We start from the raw sequence: 13,716 nt of genomic DNA, 5'->3' as shown, positions 1-13,716 counted from the left end.
TTGATGAGTCACTGAGGCAGGGCTGACTTCAGAGGATGCATAAGTGAGGAGATTGCTTCAGGACATAACAAGTGGTGACTGTGGAGTGGTGGTGGTAAGAATTTTGAAGCATTTCACTGAGTCAGAAATGGTACCTAAATGAAGGGGGACCTGGCAGGGAAGTGCAGTATCTCTGGACAAGGGAGAGAGTAGGGGCATCTCCTGGAGAAATGCTCCTGGTTCAGGGGGTTAGAATTCAGTCATTCATTCAATTGTGTTTATTGAGCGCTTAATGTGTGTGCAGTGCACTGTACTAAGCAGTTGGAAAGTACCGGCAACAAATAGAAACAATCCCTACCCAACAACAGGCTCCCAGTCTAGAAGAGGGGAGACATACAACAAAACAAGTAGACAGATATCAATAGCATCAATATAAATAGAATTATACTACATACCCATCATTAATAAAATAAATAGAATAATAAATATGCACCTATATGAACAAGTGCTGTGGGCGGGGAGGGGGTAGAGCAATGGGAGGAAGTCGGGGTGATGGGGTAGGGAGGAGGAGAAGAAAAGGGGGGCTCAGTCTGATTTTTGATATAATGTATTCATTGAACATATGTAGTGACATCATTCACATCACAGGGTGGCAAAATAGGTAGGTAGGAGCAAAAGTAGGTAAGTGGGTAGCCAGTCCTAGGGAGTCCACATTTCTGAAACCAGTTATGCCTTAATGGGTCATAAGTGAAACCATATCCTTAGTCTGTGAGTTCCATGTGGATCAGGGACTGTGTCAAATCTGATTATCTTGTATCTACCCCAGTGCTTAGTATAGCAGCGTGGCTCAGTGGAAAGAGCATGGGCTTTGGAGTCAGAGGTCATGGCTTCGAATCCCGGCTCTGCCACTTGTCAGCTGTGTGACTGTGGACAAGTCACTTAACTTCTCTGTGCCTCAGTTACCTCATCTGTAAAATGGGGATTAAGACTGTGAGCCCCCATGTGGGACAACCTTATTCCCCTGTGTCTACCCCGGCGCTTAGAACAGTGCTCTGCACATAGTAAGCGCTTAACAAATACCAACATTATTATTATTATTATTATTAGTCCTTGGCAAAAAACACACTTATTTTTACTATTCGAAGTCATAGCTCATTGATTTTCAATTCTATTCTTCTTTTCCTAGGTCTTGCCTTGTTTGGTGATTTTATGTTACTAATATTTGAGAATTATTACCACTCTGAGATCATGGTAATATTTACGGTATGTCATTCACAAAGGACTTCAGAATATGCTTTATTTTATCAGGTTTGCCTTACCATGTGGACAAATACAGTGATTTCAAAATGTGGTGTGATCTGTGAGTGGTCACATCTGTGGTTAAAAAAGACAAGTTTAATTTTGAGTTTGGAGATCAATTGTATTGAGCAGATTTGAGACAGTACAATATAGCAATATAACAGAGTTGGTGGACAGGTTCCCTGTGCACAGTGAGCTTACAGTATAGAGGGGAACACATATATTAATATAAATGAATAAATTATGGATATATACATAAGTGTAGTCAGGCTGTGGCAGGATGTGTGGGGTGTGAATAAAGGGAGCAAATCAGGGCAAAGCAGAAGGGAGTGGGAGAAAAGTAAATGAGGGCCTAGTCAGGGAAGGTCTCTTAGAGAAGATGTGCTTTTAACAATTAGTAGTGATTAATAATAATTATGGTATTGATTAATAACAATAATAATGGTATTTGTTAAGCACTTACTATGTGCCAGGCACTATATTAAGCCCTAGGGGAGATACAAGCAAATTGGATTGGACACAGTCCCGGTCCCAAATGGGGCTCACAGTCTCAATCTCCATTTTACAGATGAGATTACAGAGGTTCAGAGAAGTGAAGTGACTTGTCCATGGTCACACAGCAGGTATGTGACAGAGCTGGGATTAGAGCCCATGACCTTTTGACTCCCAGGCCTGTGCTCTATCCACCTCTCCATGCTGCTTTGTTGAGAACTTACTGTGTGCCAGGCACTGTACTAAGCCCTGGGGTGGATACAGGCAAATCAGGTAGGAAACAGTCCCTTCCCACAAGGGGCTCACAGTCTCAATTCCCACTTTAAAGATGAGGTAAGTGAGGAAAAGTGAAGTTACTTGCCTAAGGTAGACAAGAGGTGGAGTTGGGATTAGAACCTATGACCTTCTGACTCCCAGCGCTGTGCTCTATCCACTACGCCATGCTGTTTCTCCTCATACCAGCCCTGGCCCCCAAGTCATTCTTTTTTTTTGCTACGAAGAACTGTTTGCCCAAAACCATTCTCCAGCTTCTTTTAGTATTCTCATACAACTAGAGCATCCCAGCATCAGCCCTATGATCCATTGACCTCAATGCCTAGTCTTCCTGAGAGAACTAAACCCAAATCAAAGTAGACTCAGACTTTTAAAAGCCTTAAATATAGTTATTTATATGTTACAGTTACATACTTCCCTAGTTTTAATGTTACTTTTTGAATTTCACTTATCTCTTTCAGTAGTTGCTTTGCTGTGTTAAATTTGCCTCTTCTGGCCATCAGAAGAGTTGAGAGGTGCAATGAAAATCTTAAAAAGAAACGAAGGGAGAAAAGTAATGGTGGGGATAATCAGGTAGCTAAATGAACTGTACTAGCTGTACAGTTTTTGGACTATCAAACCACCAGGATTCTGACATTTCATTCCTTAACTGCTGTGGCTACCTCTTCACCTTCCCCCTTTCCCTGCAGCCAGGACTGAATCCAAAGTGGAGAACATAGAACAGCGTGGCTGTCTGACACCCAGGTGACAATGACCCAGATTTTTAGACATCAACAGCTGCCTGCCCTCCCATTACCCCAGTCTCCTTTACTCCTAAACTCTTACCTCTTCTCTTTCAAGAATGCAACGACCTGCATACAATTCAACAATTTACTCAGGAAACCACTAGATTAAGTATTTATTGCTGTTGATAACCTCACCTACAACCCTTTTATTTCTTTAACCTCACCATAATCCCTCAATCTCCACCCCTCATCCCTCACCATGAATGACTGACTACCTACTTTACTGAGAAAACTGAAAGCATCAGTTTCCCAAAAATCTCTCCTGCTGCCTCTCTTCTTCTGCTCCTTCTTCAACTCTCCCATCCTTCCCAGCAGTATCTCTAGAGATCTCCTGCCTTCTTTCAAAATACTCCGCCTCCACCTGCACATCCAAACCCATCCCTTTGCATCTTATCAAAACACTTGCATGCTCCCTTCTTCCCACCCTGACCCACCATCTTCATCTGTATATTCTCTAAAGGCTTCTTCCCCATGACTTGCAAACACGTTCATGTGTCCCTATCCTAAAAAACAAAACAAAACTATCTTGACCCCATGGCTCTCTCCAGTTATTTTCCCATCTCTCTCCTACCATTCCTCTCCAAACTCCTTGAGAGAATTGTCTCCCTCCAGTTCCTCTCCTGCAATTCTCTTCTTCACTCCCTCCAATCTGGTATCCATCCCTTTCACTTCACAAAAACCACCTGTCTCGAAGGTGACAAATGAATTCCTACTTACCAAATCCAACGGCCTCTACTCCATTCTAATCCTCCTTGACCCCTCAGCTGCCTTCAACACTGTCAACCACCCCCTTCTCCTGGAAACATTATCCAACTTTGGCTTGACTGGCACTGTTCTCTCCCAGTTCCTCTTCTATCTCTGGTTGCTTTTGTTCAGTCTGTTTCATGGGCCCCTCCTCTGCATCCCACCCTGTAACTGTGAATTTCCTTCAAGGTTCAGTTCTGGGTCCCCTTCTATTCCCCATCAACACCTACTCCTTTGGAGAACTCATTCACACCCATGGTTTCAATTGCCACCTCTATGCGGATGATTCCCAAATCAATGTCTCCAGCCCTGATTTCTCTACCTCTCAGGAATCTCTATTTGGATGTCCTGCTATCACCTCAAATTTTAACATGTTTAAAAACAGAACTCTTTAACTTCCCACCCAAACCCTGTCCTCCCCAGGACTTTCCCATCACTGTACACAGCACGACCATCCTTTCTATCTCACATCCCAATAACCCTGTTCTTATCTTTGAATCCTCTCTCTCATTCAAACCTACATAAGCAATCTATCACTAAATTCTGTCCATTCCACCTTCACAAAATCACTAAAATCCACCCTTTCCTCTCCATCCAAACTGATACCAGTTACTGAATCCCTCCTAAATTGCTGTATCAGCCTCCTTACTGACCTCCCTGCCTCCTGCCTCTCCCCACTCCAGTTCATGCTTCACTCTGCTACCAGATCATTTTTCTACAAAAACATTCAGGCCATGCTTTCTGACTAATCAAGAACCTCTGTAATTGACCATCCATCTCTGCATCAGAAAGAAACTCCATACTGTAAGCTTTAAAGCAATCAATCACCTTCCCCCTCCTACCTCACGTCACTACTTTCCTACTACAACCCAGCCCACACACTTTGCTCCTCTAATGCCAAACTACTAACTGTACCATGATCTTGTCTATTTCACCACTTACCTCTTGTCCACATCCTGCCTCTTGTCTGAAACACCCTCCCACTTCATATCCGACTATTACTGCTCCCACCTTACAAGCCTTATTGAAGGCATATCTCCTCCAAGAGGCCTTCACAGACTAAGCCCTTATTTCCTCTTTTCCCACTTCCTTCTGAATTGCTCTGACCTGCTCCCTTTACTCACCACTCTTCTCCCCTCACAACCTTGCAGCACTTATACATAGCCATAAGTTATATAAATGTCTCTCTCCTTTTCTAGACTGTAAGCTGATTGTGGGCAGGAAATATGTCCGTACATTATTGTCCTGTAATCTCCCAAGCAGTTAGTACAGTGCTCTGTACATAGTAAGTCATCAATACATACTACTGATTGAATTCAATGCATTTTCTCCTTTCTCCCTTCATTGATCTTGTACCACTTACCCTCAGCCCTGGATAATAATAATAATGATGGTATTTGTTAAGTACTCACTATGTGCCAAGCACTGTTTTAAGCACTGGGTTAAATATAAGGTAACCAGGTTGTCCCATGTGGGGCTTACAGTCTTAATCCCCATTTTACATAGAAGGTAACTGATGCACAGAGAAGTTAAGTGACATGCCCAAAGACACAGCTGACAAGTGGCAAAGCTGAGAGTAGAACTCATGAACTCTGATTCCCAAGCCCATGTTCTTTCCACTAGGCCATGCTACTTCTCTTCCTCCACAATCTGCTTTCTTTGCTCAGAGTGCTGCTGGTGCATATCAGGTCTTTCTCATCCACCTCAAGTTCATTCCTGTGTGCTTTAACTCTACCCTCTCCCCTTTCTAGCAAAATTATTTCTCCTTCCTAATTGACACCCATGTCCAGTGCCCTCACCCGTTGTTTCAGATATTTAATTCCCTCAGGCCCCCTCTTCCCATGCTTCCCCAGTCACTTGCCCCTAATGACCTGGCTATCTAGTTTATTGAAAAAAATCATACTACCAGGCATGATCTCCCTAAAATCTCTCCTACTCCTCTCCAGTCCCTCCCTCCTTCTGCTCCTCCTTCAAGTCTCCCATTCTTTCCAACAGTATCTAAACAGATCTACTGCCTTCTCTCAAAATCCACCTGCTCCACCTGTGCATCTGACCCTATCCCTTTGCACCTTATCAAAACACTTGCCTGCTCTCTTCTTCTCTCCCTGACTGCCATCTTCAAGTGTGCACTCTCCAGTGGCTTCTTCCCCACTGCTGACAAACATGCTTATGTCTCTCCATCTTAAAAAAAACCCCTCTCTTGACCCCAAGATTCTATCCAGTTATCATCCCATCTCCCTCCTACCATTCCTCTCCAAACTCTTTTAGCCAGTTGTCTACACCTGCTGCCTCAAGTTCATCTCCTCCAATTCTCTACTTCACTTCTTGAATCTGGTTTCTGTACCCTTCACTCCACAGAAACCACCCTCTCAAAGATCACAAGTGATCACCTTTCCAAATCCAAAGACTACTTAGGTGTCCTGTCATCGCCTCAAACTGAGCATGTCTTCCTTATCTCCTTGTGCAGTGCCTGCACAGAGTAAGTGCTCAATAAATAAATACAATTAATTGATTGATAGTAACTGAAATATCCCAAAATAATTCAATCTCCTTATCTGCGATTATTTGATATTACTATGAACCCATAATGTTCACTAGATCGTGAAATCCTTGAGAACAGGGATCCTCCCTAATAATTATATTGTAATGTAATAAGGGCAATAATGATACTAATAATGATGATGATGACGATGATAGTATTTTTTAAGGGCTTACTATTTGCAAAGCACTGTACTCAGCTCTGGGGTCGGTACCATATGATCACATTTCACATGGGGCTCACAGTCAAAATAGGGAGGAGAACAGGTATTTAATCCCCTTTTGTGGATGAGGGAACTGAGACAGAGATAATTCAAGTGTCTTGCCCAAGGTCAGGGTTCTGAACACAGTAAGTTCTCAATAAATATCATTGATTGGTAAACAATAAACCAAGTGTTGGATCTTTCACTGACCAGTCTCTTGGGACCAGTATAGTTTCAGTCAATACACAGGCTACTGTCTACAGAAATTGTACAGTGATCAAGCGAAGCAAACCTTGGTTTCCCCCCAACAGGGGTGGATGAGCACGAAGACTCACTCCTGTAACCCCAAGGTCATATCAGTGCTCGGGAACCCACAGATATACCATGATAGCCATATCGAATCCCTGTGACCTTCACCAGCTTCAAATAAGATTGTAAAAATTTGGTGCTGCCTAGACACAGCGGATTATTGTCTTTTATACTGTTACACAGTCAGTTCTCCTATAGGAGTTGCCCCTGACTGTAAGGTTTTCCTAGAAGTAGCATTTATTCAGCTCCTATATGGTACAGTATAGCATAGGTATTGGAAAGTACAGAATAAGGAAGTGACACTCTGCCAGTCAGAGGGTCAATCATATTTATTGAGCTCTGTGTGCTGAACATTGTACTAAGTTCTTGAGTGAGTACAGTTTAACAGAGACATTTCCTGCCCACAATGACCTTACATTCTAGAGGAACCTACACTCTAAAGAGAAAAGCAAACATTAAAATATTTAGACTTGAATCATTCAAAATGAATAACGTGATAAGACGGATATACATGAGGGCTCAGGAGGTTGTAAATGGCTTTTTAAATACTAGCCCTCAATTTATCGGATGGTATTTGTTGAGTGCTTGTCTTGTACAGAGCACTGTACTAAACACTTGGGGAGTACAATACTAGTTGATAGTTGCAATTCCTGCCCACAAGTAGCTTAAAGTCTAGTGGGGGAGACAGACACTAAAGGTTACACATAGGGGTAATGGCAGAGTGGAAGGGCATGTACATATGTGCTATCTGGCTGGATATGATGTAATATCATTCACTTAAAGATGCAAATTGGACTATATAGCTGACACAGAGGAGAGGGAGCATAGGGAAAATAAGGGCTTAGTAAGTTTAGGCTTCTTAGAGGAAATGTCATTTTCAGAGAGGTTTGAAGATGAGCAGACTGTTGGTGAGTCTGGCACTGTTTACACTTTCAGATTGATATTAAGGGCACATTAGATGCAGAAGTCATAGATAGACCCCACAGTCCTCTGACCCTGGCACTGGCTAGGGGGATTGGAAGAGTCAAGATGAGTTTCTGTCTCTTTGTGGTTCATTCAGAAGAGCTCAGTATCAGCATAACATCACCAATTGTGTATGAAGGGCCTAGTGGAGCAGGCAAGAGGAAGCTTTCTCATTACTGCCTGAGAAATTGAGAATTTTCCATCCTGGACAACAATAAATGGTTATACAATCAGTTCCCCTTGAATATAGAAGTTACATTCCTAACAAATTCCACTACAACTAATAATAATGATGAAAATGGTAATGATGGTATTTGTTAAGCACTTAACAATGTGCCGAGTACTGTTCTGAAGTGCTGGGGGAAATACAAGGTAATCAGGTGGTCCCACTTGGGGTTCACAGTGTTAATCCCCATTTTACAGAAATAAAATGAAAGTCTTTAAAGAAAATCTGTATTGTATGCTCTAGAGAAACCTCTTTACGCACACATACAACACCACTTTTCTTCCAACACTGCCTGTGCTCTATCCAGACAGATGTGTGTTATTGGAAGACTGTTCCTTAATTCCTTAAAGGCATTCTTTCCAAAACTCATGGTGAAAAATTGCTGAGAAAACTGACAATATTTACTGTTATTTGATTTGTGTTTTATGTAGCCTCCTCCTACTCCCTCTCTCATTCCAAAACTATAATTGTATATTTTTCCCATTGTTTTATGGTTAGCGGGTCACACATTGTGAGCATTTTATAAATACCTTCCTCAGTCTGGAATGGCCACCCAGAGCTCTGTAGCCAGGAGCAAACTAGTCTTCTGGGTTCAGGCAAAGTTAACTCTTCAGTAACCTTGATTGTAGGGCTCCCAAACCTATTTCTAGGAAGCAAAGGTAATCAGAAAGGAGGAAAGATAAGCACATCATTGTTTCTTGCTAAATCCTCCTATGCATTATGTTTGTAAACTTACAACATGAATGGTAATCAGTACTTTATGCTAGAGAACCAGTGTGGTTATACCTTGCATTTTAAAAGTAAAACCTAAATGTTCTTTGAAATGGCTTCACAGCCTTCTGCATTGAATCTAATGTGAGTAGCAGAAGAAAATATCCTGATTATTTTTTGGAGGGAGAAAATAGCTGGGAGGGCGCACCAATACACAGGTCCTTTATCTGTAAACATAGGCTTTAAGGGCTCAGGCAGATACAGCACAAATAAATCCAAGTGAAATCAGGATTCTATTCTTACCATTGCTATTATTTCCAAGGGAGAATTTTCATTTCCTAATTGATAGAATAGCATCTTAACAAAATTGTAATTCTGTATTTAATATTTCATCCATATTAATTCTACCCATCTATCTGTAAAATTGGTATTATCAGAGGTCATTTTTTTCCATGGTTTGAGGCACAAAAGGAGAATTAAGCATTGGTATTACTTTAATATTTATTATTTAGCACTTGCTGTATATTTTCAAGACGATTCTAGTCATTAGTTCTTCCCTGTCACGTTGCCTTGGTTACAATTACTCAGAGTAGCTGAAGCCGTTGGATGCTGTAGACAGGACAAGAAGACGACTGGGTCAGGTTATCACCGAGTCAGATCAAATGACATTTACCTGACTACCAGAGTTTTATTTCTAAATGATCTCGATTCTTCTCAATTGGCAGTGTAATCAACTGTGTGGAAAAAGCAAAATACATCAGGATGATTATTATCACTACTACTAATAATGGTATTTATTAAGCATTTACCATTGCCAAGGCTTGTGATAAGGACTGAGATAGGAAATAATCAGGCCAGACACAGCCCTACCCCACACCAGAACAGTTAGAAGTCAACATAGGGTTTGGGACAGTGTGACATGTCATCGCATCATAACATTATGATGCTTGACATTGCGCTTACACTCTGGATCCAATCAGTCACTGCTTCCCTCAGGGACCATCCCACTCTAGTTGCATCTTTATCCTAATAATAAAGAGAACGATGATAATTTTCACATAATATACTCTCCTAGGCACTTGGAACAGTGCTCTGCACATAGTAAGTGTTCAGTAAATTACCATTGATTTAAGATATTTGATAATGTGCTACACATAAAGCACTGTGCTAAGGTCTGGGATAGATACAAGATAATCAGGTTGGACATAGTCCCTGTCCCACACTGGGCTCATTCTCTAAATAAGAAGTAGAGCCGGTATTGAATCTCCATTTTACAGATGAGGAACTAAGGCCCAGAATCATTCAGTTACTTGTACAAGCTCGCCCAACAGACAAGTGATGGAGCCAGTATTAGAACCCAGGTTCTATGACTCCCAGACTCATGTTTTTTCCATTAGACCTCATTGCTTCCTTATCCCACTAATTTCAAGTAATCCATGTATGTGTGTCTTCCCTGCTTGCAGCAACATCACTGAGAGCAAGGACCCCCTTTGTATAGCTCCAGTGTGTACTACAGTGCTCTACTGTACCCAATATCGGCACTCAATTATTGGCACATTATTGGCATTCAATAATTACCATTGTCAAGTGAAGAATCTGGAGCCAACAATATCACTGCCTTGGAGCAGGAAGAGATTTTCTCTATGTGGACCTGTCCCCGTACTGAGCTGGAGTTCTTGTCAGGAAGTAGTGCTTCCTTGAGGATCTGTGGGTGAGGGAGGCAAAACCCAATGACGGTAGTGGAAAACCTGGGGCCAAGGAGAAAGTCCACACTGTCACTGTGTTCCCAGCATGCAGTGACCAGAAGTCCACAATAAGCTCTCAGTAAATACCACTGATTGATTCATTGATTCTGCACCCCACCCCCAACTCTGTGCACGGGAATACCATGAGGAAGCTTTCTGTGCCAAACAAAAGATTTCATCATGACCCCAAACACTGTGCATTTCCCCTTTAGTGTATTTACTGACAGTGCTCCCAAATCCTTGTAGCTAAATGTGATTTATTATAAGCAGTTGACCTCAATTGGAATTTTTCTTGCATAAATATTCAAGCCATAGGGTACCATAGGGTATAATTCTATTGGCAAACAGGATATAAAATGCTAGTAAATAACCAGTGCTCTAGCTTACAGACTGTGTTTCATTTTTACAGGGTGCATATTACAAAAATAATTTCAAAACCCCTGGTGGTCTGAAAGAAAATGCAAAAAAAAAAAAAAAGAATTCCTCTGGGCTTTATTACACCATACCAATGCCCATTCTCCTAACAGTTTCAGTTAGTAATTTATTCAAAGGACCCTTGTTCACCCTATTATAGAGCAGTTTCCATCCCAACAGGAAACAATGGTTGATTTGGTTTTCTGTGAGCGCCGAACGTGATCGATCAATCCCCAGAGCCAGGACACAAATATAGGAGACAAAACTATTTTAAGTTTGTTCATTTATGGCAACACAGGTCCTAAGCAGAATCCTCGTGCAGAGCAACAAGGGACATGATCATTATTATCCATGTTATCCAGCCCAGAAAACTTTACAGTATTTTTCTGTGTGTGGATTTTACAACATTTTAAATTGTCCTGAAAATAACTCCCTTAGGCAGGGCAATGTTTTCATTCCCATTTTGTAAGTTAAAATGCTACATGAAAAAATATTTCCTCATCTCACCTTTGAAGACTGTTAAAAAAAGGAGAGATTTGTGGGAATGATACATTGTACTGATATAGTCTTTATCTTCCGAGATGACGATCTAAGCAGGTGCTGGGACATAGGGATTAAAATCTGTCCTAACCACAGCCCCGTGTTTCCTGAGGCTCATGGGAAATTGGAGCCCAAGAGCAACTAGCTGGAATGAATGACAACTTAACTAGCAGGCTCATTTTCCCATCTGTAGTCTGATCTTTTTGCGAACCGTGCTGTGGCATAACCAAGAATGCAAACATATAAAGATGGGGGAAAGTCAAAGTTTTATCACTTTTGCTCCACACCTTTGGTGTTTTGGCTGTTTGTGGGACCCCTGGGCAAGGTTTCTACTGCCCTGCTTTCAGTGTTTGAGCACACAAACGAAGAGAGTGTTTTGTGCCAAAATGAAGACTTTACATACACCAAGACTTTGCATTTCAACTTTGGAGTTGAAAAAGTGAACATATAGAAACACCAAGGTTCAGTAAGTAAGTTAGTGATGCCAGACTCTCATCAGTTCAAAGGAACCTGAACAATAATTCTGAAGAGAGAGTTTAAAGAAACATTCCATTCATTATTGTAATTGAGATATTTTGCAATTGAAATGATTGAAATTTAGATGTTTGTGCTGACATAAATTCCACAAGAAAGAAAGAAAGGTAATTTGCTAGATATATAATAAAATAATTTATCTACAGAGGTGTATTATTTAAAAAAAATATTGTTAAAGAGTATAGAGTCTTCACATGATCTAGAAACATTTGACAAGAGGAATGTGATCTTATGAAAGCAAGTCAATTGAGGAATGATAAAGGAAGACAAATTAAAACATTATATTGGCATTCATTAGTAAGAATTTAAGTAGAAATGAAGAAATAGCTCTTTGTGACAGTTTTCAACATTTCCTTCAACCGCATCAACTCCCTTTTCTTCTAAAAACCACTCACCATAATTCATTTGCTATGGGGTTTTTTTTCCTTATTCTTCCCACTAATTATAAGGAGAAACAATATTCAGAGGGAACTTAATAACTGACTTCTACAGTATTCACAATGACAGCCTCCTTTCTGTACATTTGACTGGAGTTACTACTACCACTGAGTGAGAGAACATAATTCTCTAGAAGTGGTGTGGCCTAGTACAAATAATAAAATGATAAATAATTATGTAACCTGCTAAGTATTTACTATGTGCCAATCACTGTTGTAAGCACTGAGATAGATTCAAGTAAATCAGGTTGGACATAGTGTCTGTTCCACATGGGGCTCACACTTTTAATCCCCATTTTACAGATGAGGTAACTGAGGCCCAGAGAAATGAAGTGACTTGCCCAAGGTCACACAGCAGACATATGGTGGATCCAGGTTTAGAATTCAGGTCTTTCTGACTTCGAGGCTTGTGCTTTATCCACTAAGCCATGCTGCTCCTCAAGAGCACAGGCCTGGGAGTCAGAGAACCTGGGTTCCAAATCCGGCTCTTCCCCCTGTCTGCTGTGGACCTTCGCTTAAGTCTGTTGTGCCTCAGTTACCTCATCTCTAAACTGGAGATTAAATCCTCCTCCCTCTGACTTGTACTAGGAGACCCAAGTGGGTCTGGGACTGTGTCCAACCTGATTGTCTTCACTCAGTCACTCATTCATTCATATTTATTGAGCACTTATTGTGTGAAAATCACTGTACTAATAGCTTGGAAAGTACAATTCAGCAATAAAGAGAGATAATCCCTGCCCACAACGGGTTTATGGTCTAGAAGGGGGGGGAAAGATCAAAACAAGTAAACAGGCATCAATAACATCAATGTAAATATAAATCTTCCCCAGCGCTTGAAACAGTGCTTGACATGTAGGTGAAGCAGCGTGGCTCAGTGGAAAGAGCACGAGCTTTGGAGTCAGAGGTCATGGGTTCGAATCCCAGCTCGGCCACTTGTCAGCTGTGTGACTTTGGGCAAGTCACTTAACTTGTCGGTGCCTCAGTTACTTCATCTGTAAAATGGGGATTAAGACTGTGAGCCCCACGTGGGACAACCTGATTCCCCTGTGTCTACCCCAGCGCTTAGAACAGTGCTTGGCACATAGTAAGCGCTTAACAAATACCAATATTATTATTATTATTACGTAGTGAGTGCTTAACAACTACTGGGTTCGTATCCCGACTCTGCCACTTGTCAGCTGTGTGACTGTGGAAAGTCACTTAACTTCTCTGTGCCTCACTTACATCATCTGTAAAATGGGGATTAACTGTGAGTCTCACGTCGGACAACCCGATTACCCCGTAACTACCCCCAGTGCTTAGAACAGTGCTCTGCACATCGCAAGCGCTTAACAAATACCAACATTATTATTAAAAAAAAAAATCCTTTCAATAGTGGAAATGGTCCTGTTTGCCCAAATGTAGCACAGGAAATGAAAACTAAATTGTACTGTATTGCACTCTCCCAACTGCTTCATATGGTCCTCTGCACATAATAAGTACTCAATAAATGCCATCGATTAACTGATTCATTGACTTGCCTAT

General features: G+C 41.3%; 1 long non-coding RNA gene across 1 annotated transcript; it reads right to left on the bottom strand.

Moving 5' to 3' along the window:
• Positions 1 to 9,020: 9,020 nt before the first annotated feature.
• LOC114811285 lies at positions 9,021 to 10,220 on the bottom strand. The gene is made up of 3 exons (XR_003758946.2): positions 10,101 to 10,220; positions 9,486 to 9,548; positions 9,021 to 9,256 (listed from the first exon to the last, which is right to left on the bottom strand). It is a non-coding gene; the product is annotated as an uncharacterized LOC114811285 (long non-coding RNA).
• Between the last annotated feature and the right edge of the window lie 3,496 nt (positions 10,221 to 13,716).

The sequence above is a fragment of the Ornithorhynchus anatinus genome, chromosome 4 (assembly GCF_004115215.2).
Source record: "Ornithorhynchus anatinus isolate Pmale09 chromosome 4, mOrnAna1.pri.v4, whole genome shotgun sequence".
Lineage (NCBI taxonomy): Eukaryota > Metazoa > Chordata > Mammalia > Monotremata > Ornithorhynchidae > Ornithorhynchus > Ornithorhynchus anatinus.
This window is presented reverse-complemented; position numbering and strand designations above follow the sequence as displayed.